Source organism: Haliotis cracherodii, unplaced genomic scaffold (assembly GCF_022045235.1).
Source record: "Haliotis cracherodii isolate W230 unplaced genomic scaffold, xgHalCrac1.p SCAF_19, whole genome shotgun sequence".
NCBI lineage: Eukaryota > Metazoa > Mollusca > Gastropoda > Lepetellida > Haliotidae > Haliotis > Haliotis cracherodii.
This window is the reverse complement of record NW_027266274.1, coordinates 2630556-2653229: the sequence shown is the minus strand read 5'-3', so window position 1 is coordinate 2653229 and position 22674 is coordinate 2630556. Positions and strand designations below refer to the sequence as shown.

Sequence of the window (22674 nt, the reverse complement as noted above, 5' to 3'; positions counted from 1 at the left end):
AGGAGATGTGGTGAACAGGTCAGGCTGACAGACTTCTTTCTCACACCTTACTGCAGGTTGCTTCTCGCGCAGCTTCTGGCATCATTAGCCACAGGCCGGCAGCCGTGAGATCTACATGTCACGTCAGTTTCTATAGTCCTAGTAACCCCTCCATTGAAAAGTCGCGCATATTGTTTTGCTAACCATTAGTTTCCAAAGCGAGCGGATCTTCCAATCTCATTAGGTAGTGGGAGGATGGGAGCGATTACGCAACAACGTCTGGATAATCCGCTTACTTCTGGTCGCTACTAGACTCGAGATATCCTCTTTTTATCTCATTAGCTGCTGGGTGTTTACCAGACACACGTGGCAGGGTATAGAAGCAGAAAACTGGAAAAATTAGAATAATTATACAATAACCAATTAGTTAACAATTATCCTTACTCATTACTGTGTTAATTAGGTTATGAACATAGGGAAGACGACTGGTATTTCCGAGTAACATTCATATTGACATCGGTATTTCCATCAACAACCACTCGCAGTGCTAGGATTTGGTTTACCAGTTTGTAGGCATTGTGAATAGTAATAACTAAACAAACAGATATTATCATTCGACTCATGAAATCTGCGATGGAGTTTAACTCCCATCACTCGCAGTTGTTCTTTACATTCAATGAATAGAAGTGAATCAGATGTTTTGCCCGTCACATACAGCAAAATCACCAAAGCAAATATTGGATTCGAAAACGTTCTAACGTCATCTAAAATCATTTGTGCTTTTTTTAGATATCCTTTCGCGTGGCTAAAAGGACCTTCGTCAACCCTGCAAATGGAATCACAATCTGTACCTCAAATGGATGTTTCTAAAATGTTAGTTTGAGTCAGATCCATACAAGTGTAAACAACAATATACGTTTCATGTTCAAAATGCCCTTCAATAACATATTGTAGTTTGGTATCAAAATATAGCAATTGGTGTCAAAGAAATATCATTAGGTTGTCATGTGTTCAAACCAGTACGTTAAGATATGTATAATACAATGACTTGAAGTACACCACGGCAAAATGGCCGACACAATCGAGCCAACGTGGAAGCTTTCGAAAACGTGTTGACCGAACTTGTGGTTGTTAGCTAGATATTACTATTGTTGACCGAGACGATATAATTACGAGGTGATTATACAGGAGTGTCGCGAAGTCGTGTTGTGCTTGTCATTTGGAATAGTGTGAAACGTTCACTTTATACACATTGTCTTTAGTTTCATGTGTAGATTTCTTAGCTCGCTTTGAAAATATTCCTAAAATAAAATATTTCGGTGCCATCGTTTCTAAGACACCGATTCTTAAGATTAAAGTCTCCTCCAGAAAATTTTGCACAGAAATTCTCCAGGGTTTTCCAAGGAATGTGGAAGTTGTCCATCATCTTTGAGTGAGGTCAGGTTAAAAACGCATGAATTTCAATGTGTTGTTCGTTGTTGAGTAGAAGAAAAGAAGCAACAGGGTATGGCTGAGGAAGATGGTTTGTGTGCAGTGTCCAGGTATTACATGATTGCTTGTACATTTGAATAACGGGCTCTATGTACTCGTGATACATATGTGTATTACGGAAGGGCAGATGTAAGACACGCGTGTGAAGGCAGCCACCACGACAAACACGAGGAGACAAGGGCCAGCCCTCACTGGCACAAGGGGCCCACATCCCCTACATGCATTACCAAGGTATGCATACACATTAAGTGCTTACAAGAGGAAATCTTGGGTTCTTAAATGATCATGAAGATGAGATATCAATATTACGTAGAGCCTCTTTCAGGATGTTAGTAAAAAGTACACGCTTTAAACATATTTACCAGTATGAAAATAAATGATGACTTCCTGGACAGAATCCGACTGTGTCAAAGTCGGACAAGTCCATTTTATGAACAGGGGGTTAAATTTGGTCGTTCCGCATATTCTCACAATTTTCTCGTCGATCATCTGTACCTTTTCTCCCAATAACGATTGTCATATCTCTTTTGGAAGCGATCGTACGGCCATTGCGTTTATCTACGTTGTCCAGCTACATCTACGGGGAACACCTCACTAGACACTCCCCTCTAAAAAATGACGTCGTACGACATCAAGTTGCGAGCGCATGTTCGAATCTCCAGAAATGACGTCATGATAGAACAATGCTTTACCGTGAAATAAACCATGCCTCGTGGTTCATATTCGCTTCTTATCTATCTGTCTGTCTGTGTATGTGTGTTTGTGTGTGTGTGTGTGTGTGTGTGTGTGTGTGTGTGTGTGTGTGTTTGTGTGTGTGTGTGTGTGTGTGTGTGTGTGTGTGTGTGTGTGTGTGTGTGTGTGTGTGTGTGTGTGTGTGATACAATTAGCGTGATAAGCAAGGCAACATGTTAGAGAACACTCAGTATGCGTGGGTTTTGGCACACCAACCCCCTTTCAGTGCCCTGGGGGCTGAGAGACAATCAATTATGTCTAATTCTAATATGTGTTTGGCCACAGGGTGGGTGTGAGGCGACACAACCCGCCACGCTCCAGCACTGCTACAGATAAAGACAGACTGGATTAGGTGGGCTTCGACGACGTATATATCTTCAGAGGATATCAAATCTTGCAATCTAGATAATTGGACGCCCCGTTCAACTAATTGTATGTGTTTGGTTTTATTTGTGCGAAAATGGTCATATTTAGTGCATTCGTGACTGGACTGTTAAAACATCAAATCTTATCAATAGACATTCGGGTTATTTTTTTCTAACCTTTCTCGGGTGTACGTAGTCGTCCCCTTGAGACTATCGCTACCTCAACGCGTGACCAAAACGGGCAATATGTTTTCGGACTCAATGCAAGTGTTGTGGAGCTTCGTATTGACGTGGGTGATAGATGTACTGCACAAGACAGCTGTAGGGTTGAACTCAGGTCATTGATCGCTAATATAACCCATGTCAAACTACTTGAATTTGTGTTCAGTTTTATTTCAAAGAGCTCTATTGCAATGTTTGAAAGGTATTGCTGAATTTCCCACTGTTACAACACATTAAGGCAGTACCACAAGAAGTTTATGTTATTACTTTTTGTTTCTATCAGGAAACATGTGAGATCCAGCCATCAGAGATCCAGCCATCAGGAAACATCTGAGATCCAGCCATCAGAGAACATGCGAGATCCAGCCATCATGGAACAGGGGAGATCCAGCCATCATGGAACAGGTGAGATCCAGCCATCAGGAAACATGTGAGATCCAGCCATCATGGAACAGGTGAGATCCAGCCATCAGGGATCATGTGAGATCCAGCCATCAGGGAACAGGTGAGATCCAGCCATCATGGAACATGCAAGATCCAGACATCAGAGAACATGCGAGATCCAGCCATCATGGAACAGGTGAGATCCAGCCATCAGGGAACAGGGGAGATCCAGCCATCATGGAACAGGTGAGATCCAGCCATCTGGAAACATGTGAGATCCAGCCATCATGGAACAGGTGAGATCCAGCCATCAGGGATCATGCGAGATCCAGCCATCATGGAACAGGTGAGACCCAGCCATCATGGAACAGGTGAGATCCAGCCATCAGGGATCATGTGAGATCCAGCCATCACGGGACAGGTGAGATCCAGCCATCAGGAAACATGTGAGATCCAGCCATCATGGAACATGTGAGATCCAGCCATCATGGAACATGCGAGATCCAGCCATCATGGAACACGTGAGATCCAGCCATCATGGAACATGTGAGATCCAGCCATCATGGAACAGGTGAAATCCAGCCATCAGGGAACAGGTGAGATCCAGCCATCAGGGAACAGGTGAGATCCAGCCATCATGGAACATACGAGATCCAGCCATCAGAGAACATGCGAGATCCAGCCATCAGGGATCATGTCTATCGAAAGCTGAAGACAAAAGACGTCCATTGTAATGCGACAATACTTAGCATCTAGAGAAAAGAAAACAATGTTAATTATGTCTGCAGAGGAGAAAGAGAAACACGTGTTTAAAAAATGCCGAGAAACATGTCACTTATTGTAACGACCGGTTGAGGGCTATATGACGTCGGCAAGCCGAAGGATGCTTTGAAGTTTATTTCCGGAGATACAATGCCCAGCGTTATCACCCTTCAATCACATTCAGCTTCAACCAGTTTCACGCATTGTCCACGCCCCGATTGAGTGATCGGGAGTTGTCCACCACCTCTGTCTTGCCCACGCCCTGAGAGTGTGACCGGGAGTTGTCCACCACTCTAACATACCCCGCCCCTTGTGTTGTTCGGATTCAAAGAGTGCCTGGGAGTTGTCCACCACTCTAACATACACCACCCCTGTATTGCCCCGGCTACAAAGAGTGACCGGGAGTTGTCCACCACTCTAACATACACCACCCCTGTGTTGTTCGGATTCAAAGAGTGCCTGGGAGTTGTCCACCACTCTAACATACACCATCCCTGTATTGCCCCGGCTACAAAGAGTGACCGGGAGTTGTCCACCACTCTAACATACACCACCCCTGTATTGCCCCGGCTACAAAGAGTGACCGGGAGTTGTCCACCACTCTAACATACACCATCCCTGTATTGCCCCGGCTACAAAGAGTGACCGGGAGTTGTCCACCACTCTAACATACATCACCCCTGTATTGCCCCGGCTACAAAGAGTGACCGGGAGTTGTCCACCACTCTAACATACACCACCCCTGTATTGCCCTGGCTACAAAGAGTGACCGGGAGTTGTCCACCACTCTAACATACATCACCCCTGTATTGCCCTGGCTACAAAGAGTGACCGGGAGTTGTCCACCACTCTAACATACACCACCCCTGTATTGCCCCGGCTACAAAGAGTGACCGGGAGTTGTCCACCACTCTAACATACACCACCCCTGTATTGCCCCGGCTACAAAGAGTGACCGGGAGTTGTCCACCACTCAAACATACACCATCCCTGTATTGCCCCGGCTACAAAGAGTGACCGGGAGCTGTCCACCACTCTAACATACACCAACCCTGTATTGCCCCGGCTACAAAGAGTGACCGGGAGTTGTCCACCACTCTAACATACACCATCCCTGTATTGCCCCGGCTACAAAGAGTGACCGGGAGTTGTCCACCACTCTAACATACACCACCCCTGTATTGCCCTGGCTACAAAGAGTGACCGGGAGTTGTCCACCACTCTAACATACATCACCCCTGTATTGCCCTGGCTACAAAGAGTGACCGGGAGTTGTCCACCACTCTAACATACACCACCCCTGTATTGCCCCGGCTACAAAGAGTGACCGGGAGTTGTCCACCACTCTAACATACACCACCCCTGTATTGCCCCGGCTACAAAGAGTGACCGGGAGTTGTCCACCACTCTAACATACACCATCCCTGTATTGCCCCGGCTACAAAGAGTGACCGGGAGCTGTCCACCACTCAAACATACACCACCCCTGTATTGCCCTGGCTACAAAGAGTGACCGGGAGTTGTCCACCACTCAAACATACACCACCCCTGTATTCCCTTGCTTGACCAGCCGTCAAAATCAGATTATGTGGCGAGTATCTTATTTACAATACCCCTCGGAAGAATTCAAGTCCTTATCAACTGATCGCTTCATATCGCGTGCAGGCAAATCGAATCCCTCTCCTTACAGCCTAATTCAATAGTGGCTAGTTTTCACTTCCCGTTAAGACATAGCCGTCGTCCGGCCACCGCCCAACATTTGCCAAACCCAAACTGTGGGAGACCTCTCCAGATGAGACGCGCTTTGCCTTAATGTTTTACCATTAGCACCAAATGCTAACCAATTTGAGAGTGAGGTAGTTTCTTAATGGACAACTTGGTCCAAACTTTGTGTTTACACTGTGTGGTGTGTTTGTGACGCTCCAAGACTCCTTGCGTCATCAGAACCAGCCAATGGTGTCACATGTAGCGATCGTACCGACGCTCGAGCTGTCCTCGCGAGGAGGCGAAGAGCCCTAACCCCATTCGTCGACGGCGAGCATACATTATCTGTGTTTAAATACCACCCCGCCTTTCCCACGTCCACTTCCATCAGACCCGGGGACATATACAGACAGCACACAGGTACGTGTAGATTGCACTCTATTGACTCGACTCTCTCAGCTCCGCCAACACTTTCTGTCACACATTGCACGTCAATAGCAGCAGGGATTTGCCACATTCGATGCACTTTGTTAAGGTCCTCGAGCGTATGATGTCGCTATAATCAAACCCATGCTTCACATGTTCCTGGCTGTTCCTTAATTTTGTTAGTTATTAAAGCTACTAGTTTTTAATATTAATGTTACAATGCTGAACATCTGAGGCAGGGTTGAAAAGCTGATAATTTTCATTAAACAACTAGACAAAGCCAATAGCTTAGGGCTCCCAGCCATTACTTAATAGATGGTTAATTTGCAACACTTTGATTGATTAGCTGACAATTGATTCACTCATTAACTCACTTACACTTAATTATAATGTACTGAAGAAATTAATTAAACACTGCCTTGGTGTACGTCTTAGTGAAATTGCAACACTTTCATTTGTGCTCCGTCATCACTGTTCGACCCAACATTTCTAATGCGTATTATATTGGAAGGAGATTAACAGAATCTTTTAATCCCGTCCGTACACCGACCTTCACAATACGCTGCCCATGGATGTCACGTCTAACACACGTCTATGAAGGACGCAGATTGATGTTAATAGTATCGACTCGCGCCGCAATGCTCGTGCATGTGTTTACTGAGACTGTAAATCAACACTTTAATGATGATACACTGGCATATTGTCTCTTGATTATGACATGCCTCGCAATGACGGAGAGAGGCGAGGTTAATGGTAGTGATCAGTTTTCCAGCCTAATTTGTCTGTATCGCCAACTCTTTGGTCTCACTGATGTGCTCCTCACTGCAAATAGATCACCTAACTTTGGATTTTCCAATTGAGATTTGCAGTTAGTCAAAGATAATTCATTACTCCGGGTAAAACATTTATCAAGTTATTGTTGATTGAGGTTATTAGTGCGTGATAAGGTATTATGGATGTCGACTGATCACCCGTCTGGCGTCCACCGATGATCAATGTACCTGTTGCTGGCAAATATTTAATGCAAATCAGGTATCTCCAACTCTGGAAACGGCACCCTGGTATTGATGTACATTAAATAGCATCTATGTGGAAGGCCCGCGATGTCAGTTTGTCACCACGAGATAGAAGGTGCTGGTGTTTCTGGTTGAAAGTGAACGGCGACGCGCATGTAATTATTTTGGTTGACAACCGAAACGCAGAGTACTTGTCGTTACATTTTAATATGCACCCCTGGAAACCTGACGAATTACAGTCGCCACAAGTCCTGATAATTTCATTTTTTTTTAAAAATTGGAATAATTTGTGACATTAAACATTAATATTGAAAACACAAGACCCCAAGGATTACCGTACTTAAGTATATAACCAGTATCCCTGATTCTAAGCTCCCAAACAATGTAACTGAAATCTCCCGAAAGTTTTAAAATCGTGTGAACTGATATGATTTAACGTGTTTCGTTATCGCAAACAATCCAATGCTGTCGGAAGTCTCTATATCCATGTATTATCCATTGAATGCACAATAAAAATCATAAAGACGACAATAAGAACCTCTAACGATAGTCAATACAAGTTAATGTGGTTTGGTAGAAAGAAGTAAATGAAATAACCTCAAACCACAGTCCCTACAAGTTAATGTGGATTATAGAACATTCGTCAATGAAGTTGTACTTCATAAAAAGATGGATCTGTTTAGAGTCACGAGACCCGAGACAGTTTGAAGTTGTAATTTGATTATGATATGTACTGGAGGCTTATTTAAGATGTATTTCAGTCTCGATGTTTTCGGAGAGAACTGAAAGCTGGAGCCGTCGGTGTAAAGTCAGCCTGCTCAGCAGCATAGGTCATTGACGGAAATCAGCTTTAGTCAAGGGAAACGCAGTAAATAAATATTACAAATGAAGAAGTGCTCCTCGTCGGCTACTTTCCATTCCAATGCCTACATTTCCGTGTACACGAGAAGACAAATGTGAAGTGCCTAGATGATTAACTGGGCATATAGCTGAGGTTAGATGCGCGATATAAGTTGCTTGGTGTTGTGTCTGTTGTTGCTTATTTATTTACTCGACAGAGGCAGAAAATCGTGTAACTTATACAAGAACGAAGTTTTTTCATAGCTTTACTGCTCTAGTGTAAGAATTGCGGGTATAATAGAAATAAGTTCCATTAAGCATAGCTTTCAATTTTCCATTTCTTTCATATTTCTTTCAAAGTATGATTGACGCAGGAATGCAGACTAACCATTGAAAAAGTAAATTTTTATCGTCCTAGTTGACACAAAGAATGAGAGACTATATATTCACTTAGAATTTTGTGTAAGTTAATGCTCATTTCTCACAGTATTTCATCAACGATATAGAGTATTAGTAAATCTAAAGAAACCGCAAAGCATGTACTATAATCATTTAGAAAGTATTGTTTGATGAATTTGAAAAAGGAGCAAGTCTCTATCACTTCAGTTGTCAACAGGGGTGGTGTGTTCCGAGCGGGGATATGTTCCCGTAGCCATATACACCTCATGTGTTTTCATCATGTCCTCCGGCGTGTGGGGAGATCGAAATGATAGGAATTCACGCCTTCTGTTTCCTTTGAGAAAACACAATCTACGTTTATCCTTCACTTTACTTGACTTTGTTTCTTAAATTCCATTATAAATCCTCGGCTTTGATCTTCTTACGTGCCTCTTTAGTGTGGCTTTCTTGTAACAACGCTATCTGAAGATTTAAATAACATCAATACACTAGGTGTAGTGGCGCTCTTGCTTCCTTTGTTTTAGAGAAGTACAACTGCAAACACGTTGTAAACGAAATACGCGTTGAACGCCTCGGTAATAAGCATTGTTCTACACACGTGTAAATAAGTAAATGATCTGTAATTAGTCACGCCCTGTTTTTTCTGTATTAGTGATATTAGTGATTACTTGATATTCACAGTAATATAAAGTATTACTGGGAGTGAAATTTGCGTTATGGTAGAGTTAACAACACATTGTGTACTCGCGAAAACATCACATTCAACAGTTTAATAGAACTTCAAAATGAAAACAGCCTTTATCTTGGCATGCTTGTAGTATACTTAGTAATTTGGAATAATTGTATGTAACCAACAAGTAGGTCCGAGTTCTACATGTGGTTTCCACTTGTTACTTGGTTATGGTTGTAATGATGCCTCGTGGTAAAATACTCCAATCGCTGTCTAATTATCAGTGATGTGAAGAGATGTGAGCTCAATATAAACGTAATACCGAAAGGTGTTAACAGTCAGCTTCAGACATTAGCAGATTAACTAATTATATCGTACATTATCTCTTTTTCGAGAGTCTAATTAGCATCAGTAAAAACTCAAAGTAATCGTGCAGTATATGGAAATCAGCCCTCTTGTTGGTCAAGTTGTGATGTAGAGAGACGTCCGTGTTAGCATCAGAAAACACATGCCAGGCGCGTGCTCAGCTCCCTTATTGGTCAAGACGTGATGTAGAGAGACGTCCGTGTTAGCAGCAGAAAACACATGCCAGGCGCGTGCTCAGCCCCCTTATTGGTCAAGACGTGATGTAGAGAGACGTCCGTGTTAGCAGCAGAAAACACATGCCAGGCGCGTGCTCAGCTCTTTTATTGGCCAAGTCGTGATGTAGAGAAACTTCAGTGTTAGCAGCAGACAAGACGTGTCAGGCGCGTGCTCAGCTCCCTTGTTGGTCAAGTCGTGATGTAGAGAGACGTCCGTGTTAGCAGCAGAAAACACATGCCAGACGCGTGCTCAGCTCCCTTGTTGGTCAAGTCGTGATGTAGAGAGACGTCCGTGTTAGCAGCAGAAAACACATGCCAGGAGCGTGCTCAGCTCTTTTATTGGCCAAGTCGTGATGTAGAGAAACTTCAGTGTTAGCAGCAGACAAGACGTGCCAGACGCGTGCTCAGCTCCCTTGTTGGTCAAGTCGTGATGTAGAGAGACGTCCGTGTTAGCAGCAGAAAACATGCCAGACGCGTGCTCAGCTCCCTTAGTGGTCAAGTCGTGATGTAGAGAAACTTCAGTGTTAGCAGCAGACAAGACGTGTCAGGCGCGTGCTCAGCTCCCTTGTTGGTCAAGTCGTGATGTAGAGAGACGTCCGTGTTAGCAGCAGAAAACACATGCCAGACGCGTGCTCAGCTCCCTTGTTGGTCAAGTCGTGATGTAGAGAGACGTCCGTGTTAGCAGCAGAAAACACATGCCAGGAGCGTGCTCAGCTCTTTTATTGGCCAAGTCGTGATGTAGAGAAACTTCAGTGTTAGCAGCAGACAAGACGTGCCAGACGCGTGCTCAGCTCCCTTGTTGGTCAAGTCGTGATGTAGAGAGACGTCCGTGTTAGCAGCAGAAAACATGCCAGACGCGTGCTCAGCTCCCTTAGTGGTCAAGTCGTGATGTAGAGAAACTTCAGTGTTAGCAGCAGACAAGACGTGTCAGGCGCGTGCTCAGCTCCCTTGTTGGTCAAGTCGTGATGTAGAGAGACGTCCGTGTTAGCAGCAGAAAACACATGCCAGGACGCGCGCTCAGCTCCCTTATTGGCCAAGTCGTGATGTAAAGAAACTTCAGTGTTAGCAGCAGACAAGACGTGTCAGGCGCGTGCTCAGCTCCCTTGTTGGTCAAGTCGTTATGTAGAGAGACGTCCGTGTTAGCAGCAGAAAACACATGCCAGGCGCGTGCTCAGCTCCCTTAGTGGTCAAGTCGTGATGTAGAGAAACTTCAGTGTAAGCAGCAGACAAGACGTGCCAGACGCGTGCTCAGCTCCCTTGTTGGTCAAGACGTGATGTAGAGAGACGTCCGTGTTAGCAGCAGAAAACATGCCAGGCGCGTGCTCAGCTCTTTTATTGGCCAAGTCGTGATGTAAAGAAACTTCAGTGTTAGCAGCAGACAAGACGTGTCAGGCGCGTGCTCAGCTCCCTTGTTGGTCAAGTCGTGATGTAGAGAGACGTCCGTGTTAGCAGCAGAAAACACATGCCAGGACGCGCGCTCAGCTCCCTTATTGGCCAAGTCGTGATGTAAAGCAACTTCAGTGTTAGCAGCAGACAAGACGTGTCAGGCGCGTGCTCAGCTCCCTTGTTGGTCAAGTCGTGATGTAGAGAGACGTCCGTGTTAGCAGCAGAAAACACATGCCAGGCGCGTGCTCAGCTCCCTTAGTGGTCAAGTCGTGATGTAGAGAAACTTCAGTGTTAGCAGCAGACAAGACGTGTCAGACGCGTGCTCAGCTCCCTTGTTGGTCAAGAGGTGATGTAGAGAGACGTCCGTGTTAGCAGCAGAAAACACATGCCAGGAGCGTGCTCAGCTCCCTTAGTGGTCAAGTCGTGATGTAGAGAAACTTCAGTGTTAGCAGCAGACAAGACGTGTCAGGCGCGTGCTCAGCTCCCTTATTGGTCAAGAGGTGATGTAGAGAGACGTCCGTGTTAGCAGCAGAAAACACATGCCAGGAGCGTGCTCAGCTCCCTTATTGGTCAAGTCGTGATGTAGAGAAACTTCAGTGTTAGCAGCAGACAAGACGTGTCAGGCGCGTGCTCAGCTCCCTTGTTGGTCAAGAGGTGATGTAGAGAGACGTCCGTGTTAGCAGCAGAAAACACATGCCAGGCGCGTGCTCAGCTCCCTTAGTGGTCAAGTCGTGATGTAGAGAAACTTCAGTGTTAGCAGCAGACAAGACGTGTCAGGCGCGTGCTCAGCTCCCTTGTTGGTCAAGTCGTGATGTAGAGAGACGTCCGTGTTAGCAGCAGAAAACACATGCCAGACGCGTGCTCAGCTCCCTTGTTGGTCAAGTCGTGATGTAGAGAGACGTCCGTGTTAGCAGCAGAAAACACATGCCAGGAGCGTGCTCAGCTCTTTTATTGGCCAAGTCGTGATGTAGAGAAACTTCAGTGTTAGCAGCAGACAAGACGTGCCAGACGCGTGATCAGCTCCCTTGTTGGTCAAGTCGTGATGTAGAGAGACGTCCGTGTTAGCAGCAGAAAACATGCCAGACGCGTGCTCAGCTCCCTTAGTGGTCAAGTCGTGATGTAGAGAAACTTCAGTGTTAGCAGCAGACAAGACGTGTCAGGCGCGTGCTCAGCTCCCTTGTTGGTCAAGTCGTGATGTAGAGAGACGTCCGTGTTAGCAGCAGAAAACACATGCCAGGACGCGCGCTCAGCTCCCTTATTGGCCAAGTCGTGATGTAAAGCAACTTCAGTGTTAGCAGCAGACAAGACGTGTCAGGCGCGTGCTCAGCTCCCTTGTTGGTCAAGTCGTGATGTAGAGAGACGTCCGTGTTAGCAGCAGAAAACACATGCCAGGCGCGTGCTCAGCTCCCTTAGTGGTCAAGTCGTGATGTAGAGAAACTTCAGTGTTAGCAGCAGACAAGACGTGTCAGACGCGTGCTCAGCTCCCTTGTTGGTCAAGAGGTGATGTAGAGAGACGTCCGTGTTAGCAGCAGAAAACACATGCCAGGAGCGTGCTCAGCTCCCTTAGTGGTCAAGTCGTGATGTAGAGAAACTTCAGTGTTAGCAGCAGACAAGACGTGTCAGGCGCGTGCTCAGCTCCCTTATTGGTCAAGAGGTGATGTAGAGAGACGTCCGTGTTAGCAGCAGAAAACACATGCCAGGCGCGTGCTCAGCTCCCTTATTGGTCAAGTCGTGATGTAGAGAAACTTCAGTGTTAGCAGCAGACAAGACGTGTCAGGCGCGTGCTCAGCTCCCTTGTTGGTCAAGAGGTGATGTAGAGAGACGTCCGTGTTAGCAGCAGAAAACACATGCCAGGCGCGTGCTCAGCTCCCTTAGTGGTCAAGTCGTGATGTAGAGAAACTTCAGTGTTAGCAGCAGACAAGACGTGTCAGGCGCGTGCTCAGCTCCCTTGTTGGTCAAGTCGTGATGTAGAGAAACTTCAGTGTTAGCAGCAGAAAACACATGCCAGACGCGTGCTCAGCTCCCTTGTTGGTCAAGTCGTGATGTAGAGAGACGTCCGTGTTAGCAGCAGAAAACACATGCCAGGAGCGTGCTCAGCTCTTTTATTGGCCAAGTCGTGATGTAGAGAAACTTCAGTGTTAGCAGCAGACAAGACGTGCCAGACGCGTGCTCAGCTCCCTTGTTGGTCAAGTCGTGATGTAGAGAGACGTCCGTGTTAGCAGCAGAAAACATGCCAGACGCGTGCTCAGCTCCCTTAGTGGTCAAGTCGTGATGTAGAGAAACTTCAGTGTTAGCAGCAGACAAGACGTGTCAGGCGCGTGCTCAGCTCCCTTGTTGGTCAAGTCGTGATGTAGAGAGACGTCCGTGTTAGCAGCAGAAAACACATGCCAGGACGCGCGCTCAGCTCCCTTATTGGCCAAGTCGTGATGTAAAGAAACTTCAGTGTTAGCAGCAGACAAGACGTGTCAGGCGCGTGCTCAGCTCCCTTGTTGGTCAAGACGTGATGTAGAGAGACGTCCGTGTTAGCAGCAGAAAACACATGCCAGGCGCGTGCTCAGCTCCCTTAGTGGTCAAGTCGTGATGTAGAGAAACTTCAGTGTAAGCAGCAGACAAGACGTGCCAGACGCGTGCTCAGCTCCCTTGTTGGTCAAGACGTGATGTAGAGAGACGTCCGTGTTAGCAGCAGAAAACATGCCAGGCGCGTGCTCAGCTCTTTTATTGGCCAAGTCGTGATGTAAAGAAACTTCAGTGTTAGCAGCAGACAAGACGTGTCAGGCGCGTGCTCAGCTCCCTTGTTGGTCAAGTCGTGATGTAGAGAGACGTCCGTGTTAGCAGCAGAAAACACATGCCAGGACGCGCGCTCAGCTCCCTTATTGGCCAAGTCGTGATGTAAAGCAACTTCAGTGTTAGCAGCAGACAAGACGTGTCAGGCGCGTGCTCAGCTCCCTTGTTGGTCAAGTCGTGATGTAGAGAGACGTCCGTGTTAGCAGCAGAAAACACATGCCAGGCGCGTGCTCAGCTCCCTTAGTGGTCAAGTCGTGATGTAGAGAAACTTCAGTGTTAGCAGCAGACAAGACGTGTCAGACGCGTGCTCAGCTCCCTTGTTGGTCAAGAGGTGATGTAGAGAGACGTCCGTGTTAGCAGCAGAAAACACATGCCAGGAGCGTGCTCAGCTCCCTTAGTGGTCAAGTCGTGATGTAGAGAAACTTCAGTGTTAGCAGCAGACAAGACGTGTCAGGCGCGTGCTCAGCTCCCTTATTGGTCAAGAGGTGATGTAGAGAGACGTCCGTGTTAGCAGCAGAAAACACATGCCAGGAGCGTGCTCAGCTCCCTTATTGGTCAAGTCGTGATGTAGAGAAACTTCAGTGTTAGCAGCAGACAAGACGTGTCAGGCGCGTGCTCAGCTCCCTTGTTGGTCAAGAGGTGATGTAGAGAGACGTCCGTGTTAGCAGCAGAAAACACATGCCAGGCGCGTGCTCAGCTCCCTTAGTGGTCAAGTCGTGATGTAGAGAAACTTCAGTGTAAGCAGCAGACAAGACGTGCCAGACGCGTGCTCAGCTCCCTTGTTGGTCAAGACGTGATGTAGAGAGACGTCCGTGTTAGCAGCAGAAAACACATGCCAGGAGCGTGCTCAGCTCCCTTATTGGTCAAGTCGTGATGTAGAGAAACTTCAGTGTTAGCAGCAGACAAGACGTGTCAGGCGCGTGCTCAGCTCCCTTGTTGGTCAAGTCGTGATGTAGAGAGACGTCCGTGTTAGCAGCAGAAAACATGCCAGACGCGTGCTCAGCTCCCTTAGTGGTCAAGTCGTGATGTAGAGAAACTTCAGTGTTAGCAGCAGACAAGACGTGTCAGGCGCGTGCTCAGCTCCCTTGTTGGTCAAGTCGTGATGTAGAGAGACGTCCGTGTTAGCAGCAGAAAACACATGCCAGGCGCGTGCTCAGCTCCCTTAGTGGTCAAGTCGTGATGTAGAGAAACTTCAGTGTTAGCAGCAGACAAGACGTGTCAGGCGCGTGCTCAGCTCCCTTGTTGGTCAAGTCGTGATGTAGAGAGACGTCCGTGTTAGCAGCAGAAAACATGCCAGACGCGTGCTCAGCTCCCTTAGTGGTCAAGTCGTGATGTAGAGAAACTTCAGTGTTAGCAGCAGACAAGACGTGTCAGGCGCGTGCTCAGCTCCCTTGTTGGTCAAGTCGTGATGTAGAGAGACGTCCGTGTTAGCAGCAGAAAACACATGCCAGGCGCGTGCTCAGCTCCCTTAGTGGTCAAGTCGTGATGTAGAGAAACTTCAGTGTTAGCAGCAGACAAGACGTGTCAGGCGCGTGCTCAGCTCCCTTGTTGGTCAAGTCGTGATGTAGAGAGACGTCCGTGTTAGCAGCAGAAAACACATGCCAGGCGCGTGCTCAGCTCCCTTGTTGGTCAAGACGTGATGTAGAGAGACGTCCGTGTTAGCAGCAGACAAGACGTGCCAGGACGCGTGCTCAGCCGTAACACATTGTACGTCGTTCTCGTGACGCTCGCGGGTAGCCGTAACACATTGTACGTCGTTCTCGTGACGCTCGCGGGTAGCCGTAACACATTGTACGTCGTTCTCGTGACTCTGGCTGGTAGCCGTAACACATTGTACGTCGTTCTCGTGACGCTCGCGGGTAGCCGTAACACATTGAACGTTGTTCTCGTGACTCTGGCTGGTAGCCGTACCACATTGTACGTTGTGACGCTGGCGAAAGTTGATGCTGCCAACCCTCTTCGGTACGCGGGATTCGGAAGACATCTTAGAAGGTATTCGGGACATAAATAAAATTGTATTTGGTCTGCAGATTCAACATTTAAAAAATACTTACTGGTGTACGTAAAATAATCATTGATACATTTTAAGTTTTTCAACATATTTTCAGTAATTTAACTTCAAATTGCACAATTTTCTAATGGGTTGATCAATGTAACCCGAAGTTTAACACTCAGATGGTATTCGGAATTCAGGGTTAACATTGAGAACCGGAGTTTAACACTTAGATGGTATTCGGGATATAAGGTTAAACAATGAGACCCGGAGTTTAACACTTAGATGGTATTCGGGATTCAAAGTTTAACAATGAGACCCGGAGTTTAACTCTTAGATGGTATTCGGGATTCAAAGTTAAATATGTGACCCGGAGTTTAACACTTAGATGGTATTCGGGATTCAATGTTAAATATGAGACCCGGAGTTTAACACTTAGATGGTATTCGGGATTCAAAGTTAAACAATGAGACCCGGAGTTTAACACTTAGATGGTATTCGGGATTCAATGTTAAATATGAGACCCAGAGTTTAACACTTAGATGCTATTCGGGATACAGAGGAGGACGGGACTTTGCCACAGTTATATGACAATTAGCAAGTAACTATTTCTGAAAGCTCAACATTCACTATTCAGACATGTCACATCTTGACAAATGGAAACTCAGTTCTTCCATATTGAATAATATTAAAAGTCATTGCTTAAGTTTGGGTTTCTTTGTAGAACTGGTGCCCAGGGACTTATATTCTTGTCGATGGGGCGACTAATGGAATGGGGTGAAACTAGGCCACTTGGCCGATTGTGTGTCATCGTGCACCCACGTCGAGGTGGCTCTGTCGTTCATGCTGTCAGTCACCAGTTTGTCTGGACAGGAACTTTTTAATATGCTGGGGTGATATAGCTAGAATATTGCAGACTGTGGTGAATAACAACAATCACTGTCGCTCTTGCGTACTGTAAACACCCACTGTGATACCAATCTGTTGAATCGCCGTACCAGGAATCTGTGTTCTGCCGGCCAGCGATACCACCGAGTCATTGCAATGGCCCTACAAATGAAACATCTTTAAATGAGTCCTAAATAGCTAGATCGGACGGGTGTTGATTTCAACCTAAATACTGTCTGTTAATTATACCACTCAAAACAAGTTAAGGAGCACCCGATGTGTTCATGTTGATTTGTTATGTCCATGTTCATATATGTACTACCGACAAAATAAGGGAACTAATAATTTGAATGAAATTTTCGTTGAGGTGTACTTTTACATTACAGTGGCCTTGCGTCTGAACGCAACATCTAACCACAATGCAATTTCACATCATGCATAAACAGCACGTGCACATAGAAGCCAAAGTGTGTTTGCCTTCAGGGGAACTCACAATCACAAATGCAACTGAGCCAAGTACACGCTAAAAATACCCCCGATAGTGTATCTCAATGAACACAAAAAATTACGATAGAGGAGGGTCGTCAATATCCCAAGTCGACTGAATGTTTGGCAATCAAAAAGTGTTATTTCTCGAATTTGGTACAACAGCCGTTAAACGGATGGAGTTACAATGAGAACTTGGCTTGGCAGGCCTAAAAATGACATCTGGACAAGATCTTTAATTACACTACGCTAAAGAGTCAAATCTGCTCCTGTTATCAACAGAGAATTCCGTACAATAGCAGGAATGCACGCGAATTTCAACATCAACTGTTAAAACCCTGCTCTCCACAGCCCACCTGAAAGCAAGGCGTGTCAGCTTACCATAGGCGGCAAAGAATGTTGTGGGCGAGGCAACACGGGGGACGGGCAGTGCGCCAGTTACACCATGTTTACAGACGAATCACGGCTTTGCTTCCGATTCACAGATGACAGAAAACGTTGTTCGCGACGTAGCGGCGAGCGGTATGCCAGGGGACCAATTCGAAACATTTTGACGAAATTTTACGTCCTGTCGTTGTTCAATCCGCTGGAATTATCGGCAGAAATTTGGAACTGCAATACCAAACCACAAGTTTCCCAGGTCGTCACTGAATATCACAGACGAGAAGGTGTATTATCAGGGCATCAGGGCATTATCGTTTGCAGAAGCCCGAGGTCTTCCATTAACTGCCCGACGAAGAAGAATGGATAGAATTTGTTATCAAATAAAAATAAACAACGATATCGGTTTTGAAACATTTACTGCAATCAACACACAACGAATGTCACTGACCCACTTTTACAAATATGGAAACGTCATAGAACAAACCAGATCACGTCACTATTGAACATTATATACCATCAAGGTGTCGTGTATGTATCCTCCAACATGGTGGACAAATCAGATATTGATCTTCATACCCGAAAATAATATTACAGACATTTAGCGTCCTTACACCTTCCCCGTCATTTCATCCGTTCCCTTATGTCGTTATTAAATATGTTTAAAGGGCAGTAATGTCAACAAAAAACTGAATGAAAAGCTAGGTTGATATGTTTAGAACAAGAACAGATAAAGTTTGATGATTAGGCCTTCGATATCGTACACATTTGACATTTGATCCTATTTATTATATAAAACCAGTCACAGTAGTACAAACATGCATGGTTTGCCAGTAAACATTCCCCCGTGGGGATGTCGGAGTATTCGCATTCCCTGCTGTAGGAGGCGACAACATGGGTGTTCACGTTCCCTGGCTTGCTTCATTTCATGTCATCGTACTCAAATGGCACAGGGCGTTGCCCATACAATCAATCACCGGTTGTCTGGTTCAGTCTCGAATATTTACAGACTGCCATCAAATTGCTGGAATATTGCGGAGTAAGACAACAAAGAAAAACTAAAAATAACGTCAATCATGTGTGATGTATGTGGCTCAAATAAAATGACTACAGATATACATTTTGTTGTGAATGTTTAAAAAAATAATCATTTCTCATTGGTCACCAGAGGTTCCAAATCCGAATAACGGTGTTCTGATTAAAACAGCAGATGTGATATTAGCTTATCGAGTAATAAGATGTATTTCATTTGGAACTTCTATCACACGCACAAACAGGCTTTGGTGCCAGACAACAGGATCATAAGCGTTGACAGGATACAAGCAAACCCTCAGCCAACAAATATTCGTTTTAATTACTGGACTGAGTGCTAATAAAGTTGACAACGGTCACCAAGACCTTGATTGAATATGAAGCAGAATCTGATTCTGCATTATCACTCGTCGTTCAAAGACAAACTGTTGTATTATTTCCTCTATCATTTTATTTCAAAGCTGGAATTAATTACTTTCGTTTAGAAAGGACGTTTAGTGTTATAAGTCCCCTGTCAGTTTGACAGATGTCAATCGTGTCGATCGGAACATTTCAAAACGGGCACCTAACCTTACATTGTAACGTGACAAAACGGCAATATTCCAGTTACACGCGTTCTCACTTTGTTCAAAGAATTAGTTAGCTAAACTCAAAGAAAAAAAACTGTGTTCTACACATTAAGTTAATTAATAAATCGTGAGATAATCTTATTTCGCTTTCGACAGCCCATACGCAGCCCATTGTACTTTTCCGACTTTATCATGAGCGTGTGTTTATGAATCACTATCAAATGGTGATAATACCAGGTGTTCGGTACCACGAGCATGTGTTCATGAATCACTATCAAATGGTGATGACACCAGGTGTTTGGTACCACGAGCGTGTGTTTATGAATCACTATTAAATGGTGATGACATCAGGTGTTCATAACCAAGGACATGGATATGGTTCTGGTGAACCGAGGATTGGAATTTGGGCGAATCACTGTGTCGAACACGGGACAATCACATCATGAAAGCAAAAGGACACAGATGCGTAACAACAGTATTGGTTGTTGATGATGAGATGATGAGAATAGGCCAGAACCGATTTGAACATATTCTGTTTCAACGTCGAGGGGCGGTAGGGTAAGCCTTGGTGTTAAATACTTTTCTTACCCCATATAGACAGATTAAGTGGCATTCATGCATGGTGACCCTCGCAGTATTTTTCATGGCTAGTGCTAACAGTGGAGTAAACCGCTACTCACTCACGTGTATGTTATCTCTTGGTTTGGCAGCACAAAATTAAGTTTGAAACCGTCAACTTGAGGTTCCAAATGTCAGCTGAAAAAAATAACCATCCATCTTTCTTAGCTATTTAAACTATGATGTATTATTTGCAACACCAGATTCAACTCTCTTTAGGTTTATACTGGGCTTCCAGTGAGGTAAAAACCACAATGCCACCACTGCAGAGCACCAGGGAAATATTGATAATGTTATAAAATAGTGTCAACTTCAACTTCATAACTTTTCAAACTTCATAAAGGTTAAACAGGAGCAAAGACCAACTATATATCGTAGCAATAAATCTCAGGTTGTACTCTCTATATCTACCGCCCCTGACAGTAGAATGTACTCTCTATATCTACCGCCCGTGACAGTAGAATTTACTCAGTCTCAATATCTACTTTCCGTGACAGTAGAATTTACCCTCTATATCTACCGTCCATGACAGTAGAATTTGCATTCTCTGTCTACCGCACTTGACAGAGGAATTTGCATTTCACATCTACCGCCCCTGACAGTGAAATTTACTCTCTATATCTACCGCCCGTGACAGTAGAATTTACTCTCTATATCTACCGCCCCTGACAGTAGAATGTACTCTCTATATCTACCGCCCGTGACAGTAGAATGTACTCTCTATATCTACCGCCCTTGACAGTAGAATGTACTCTCTATATCTACCGCCCCTGACAGTATAATTTACCCTCTATATCTACCGCCCGTGACAGTAGAATGTTCTCTATATATCTACCGCCCCTGACAGTGTTATTTACTCTCTATATCTACCGCACTTGACAGAGGAATTTGCATTCTATATCTACCGCCCGTGACAGTAGAATTTACTCTCTATATCTACCGCCCGTGACAGTAGAATGTACTCTCTATATCTACCGCCCGTGACAGTAGAATGTACTCTCTATATCTACCGCCCGTGACAGTAGAATTTACTCAGTCTCAATATCTACTTTCCGTGACAGTAGAATTTACCCTCTATATCTACCGTCCATGACAGTAGAATTTGCATTCTCTGTCTACCGCACTTGACAGAGGAATTTGCATTTCACATCTACCGCCCCTGACAGTGAAAATTTACTCTCTATATCTACCGCCCGTGACAGTAGAATTTACTCTCTATATCTACCGCCCGTGACAGTAGAATGTACTCTCTATATCTACCGCCCGTGACAGTAGAATGTACTCTCTATATCTACCGCCCGTGACAGTAGAATGTACTCTCTATATCTACCGCCCGTGACAGTAGAATGTACTCTCTATATCTACCGCCCCTGACAGTGTTATTTACTCTCTATATCTACCGTCCGTGACAGTAGAACGTACTCTCTATATCTACCGCACTTGACAGAGGAATTTGCATTCTATATCTACCGCCCGTGACAGTAGAATTTACTCTCTATATCTACCGTCCGTGACAGTAGAATTTACTCTCTATGTCTACCGCCCCTGACAGTGGAATTTACTCTCTATATCTACCGCTCGTGATAGTAGAGTTTACTCTCTATATCTACCGCCCGTGACAGTAGAATTTTCTCTCTATACCTACTACCCCTGACCGTGGAATTTGCATTCTATATCTATCGTCCGTGACAGTAGAATTTACCCTCTATATCTACAACCCCTGACAGTAGAATTTACTCTCTATATCTACCGTCCGTGACAGTAGAATTTACTCTCTATATCTACCGCCCCTGACAGTAGAATTTGCATTCTATATCTACCGCCCCTGACAGTGTTATCTACTCCCTATATCTACCGCCCCTGAGACTGGAATTTGTATTCTATATCTACCGCCCCTGAGACTGGAATTTGTATCCTATATCTAAGAAGGAAAACCAAATGCCCTTCTCGGTAATTTCCTACATTTGTAATAATTGGGTGTTGTATCTGACGGTGACTCGCAACGTATTCTGTAAGGAGGTTGTGGTGCCCAGCTTTAATTAGACTATTACATCCAGTAATGACAACGACATTACCTAACACCCTTACTCCTCTCATCACCAACACGCGAACAAGTAAAGGAAGAAATATTGTGATCCAACACGTTTAGTGTTTAACCGTTGAATTTGAAGGGCTGCACTTAATAAATCATTCGGAGAGTGAAGTAGAAAAAACTGCAGTGTTAGCGGATGGTCAGCCAACACCGTATGTGACAGAAAAAAACAATCTATCAAATGTAAGTGGTTTGACAGTCTGTGCTTATAAAACAAATGAACGCTAGGGTATTGAAGTCAAGTGTGAAAGTAGTACAGTGATACTGTCTACAGCTAGGTGAAGGTGGGTGAAATCTAGCCGATGTGTGTGACAATTCTTCCAAGGAGCAACACTGTCACAGAGTCGTTAATTGACGTCGGGGTCACCGCCCGGGTTTGTCTCGCTGCCGTCTAGAGTGCCTGCCCCCTTGATGGCGTGGTTGTCACTGCTGTCATCAGTCTTTGTAAGGACTTTAGGACGTTATACATAATAAGACGTGTACACCTTACTGCACAGACACCACAGCCAATGCCATATCAGGTACTACAACATGCTCCACATTCAGCAGGAGTATTAATGTTGAATGTAGACGAAATAAAGTTACCCCAAATGATGGGCTTGTTGAATGTCTCATGATATGGTAATATATAGTGTGAACGGTCGAAATCTTGGTGCAAATTCATGCAAATACAATATAGTTGATTCATGCACTGGAGGAATATCCATAAGCGATCTCCCGTTAGGCATTTCTCAATTGATATCACAACACATCAAATTTTACGATCCTTCAGCTGACGTCAATCAGTTGATGGTGCCAGCAGAATCATTATACTGAGTTGCTATTGGCCTTTATGTGCCACCAATATATGCTTATACAAGTTGTAGTTTGTTTA

General features: G+C 45.0%; 1 protein-coding gene across 2 annotated transcripts in view; it reads left to right on the top strand.

Moving 5' to 3' along the window:
* The first annotated feature begins 5931 nt into the window (after positions 1–5931).
* Positions 5932–22674, top strand: part of LOC139467000 (FMRFamide-related peptides type HF-1-like) — a 29373-nt gene continuing 12630 nt past the window's right edge. Inside the window, exon 1 of one of the 2 annotated variants that reach the window (XM_071248707.1) lies at positions 5932–6059. The gene's annotated coding sequence lies outside the window, so the exon portion shown is untranslated. The remainder of the gene's footprint in view (positions 6060–22674) is intronic. The other variant, XM_071248706.1, reaches the window with a different exon arrangement.